We start from the raw sequence: 1,289 nt of genomic DNA on the forward strand, positions 1-1,289 counted from the left end.
CGCGCTCGCAAGGGGGCCGGCGAGCTCGGCTGCTCCCGGGGGAGCGCTGGAGGGGTGCACGGGGAGCCACGGCATCATTAACAGCTTCTTAATGAGATTTAGCATGAGCCCTTTGATGCCGGCCATGTCAGAGCAACGCCTCCAAAGCAGGGAAGCGATTTTTCTCTCCTCCCAGGGCAAATGTAGCAGAGTGAGCTGCTCGCTTTTCGTGCCTCCTGGGCCTGTCTCTCCGCAGCCTCCTGGAAGCAGAAAAGTACACAGTGACCTACTTTCCTGAGTGTGCCAGATGCATCCAAGGGGCTGCTGCTGGTGGTGCCAGCCTTTCTCCCAGAGGGCCCTGCCGCTGGAGCTGCGAGGAGCGGCCCTGCCGCCGGCGCGCTGAGCCGGGGCGTTACAAAGGGAGCCTTGTTACCAGCATGGCCCCAGCTGGCCACGGCCTCGCCCGCCGGCGTCCAGGCCGGCACAGATGCCCTTGTGCTGTTCGTGCTTCTCCCTGTGCCTCCTGGGGACGTCCGTCCTGAAATCAGAGCCAAACCTGGGTGGCGGTGGGTTAGACGGGGAGATGCAATTGCGCGGTGCTACCCTTCAGGGCTCCCATCCCCCCAAGAAGGGGTGCGAGACCCTGCCCGACAGCGGGGAGGGGCCCAGGCTCTCGCAGCAAAGCTGAGCTGCTCCAAAATGCCTCGGTGGGGCTGGATCTGACCCCGGCTGCCCGCACCCGCCTGCACATGTGTGTGTATGAAAAGGGTCTGAGGCTGAGGAAGAGCAAAGGTGGGCTGACACGCTGTCTGCAGGGGTAAGGTGAGGACGAACCTCTGCCCCTCTCCTTCCAGATGTGGTGACGGACTTTGACTTCTCGCCCTTCGATCAGCTCCTGCTGGCTACGGGCTCTGCTGACAAGACGGTGAGTCCTCGGCGCCGGGGGTCCCGAGAGGGCACCCTGCGTCCCCCGGCGTGTCTCTGCGATTCGCTGTAGAGCCCAGAGGAGATGGAGCCAGAGTGATGGGAATAAGAGGAGCCTGGGGTGGAGGGTGCCAGCCTTGGGGAGTGGTGTGGGATGTCCCCAGACTGTGGGGGACAGGGCAGATGGTGTCAGCCAGGGATCAGCCCTCTCCCACCTGGGTTGCCCCGCAGCTCTGATCCCACCGAGCTGCGATGAGGGGTCTCCTGGTGTCCTCAGGGACCAAAGCCTGGAAAAGCAGCAAGCCCAGGTCGAGCACCGCCGGCATCCGGCCGGGTCCGGCTCGCCTGCCTGGGGACTGACCCACCTCTCCCTGGGGCTGCAGGTG

The sequence above is a fragment of the Pygoscelis adeliae genome, unplaced genomic scaffold (assembly GCF_000699105.1).
Source record: "Pygoscelis adeliae isolate BGI_AS28 unplaced genomic scaffold, ASM69910v1 Scaffold585, whole genome shotgun sequence".
Taxonomy (NCBI): domain Eukaryota; kingdom Metazoa; phylum Chordata; class Aves; order Sphenisciformes; family Spheniscidae; genus Pygoscelis; species Pygoscelis adeliae.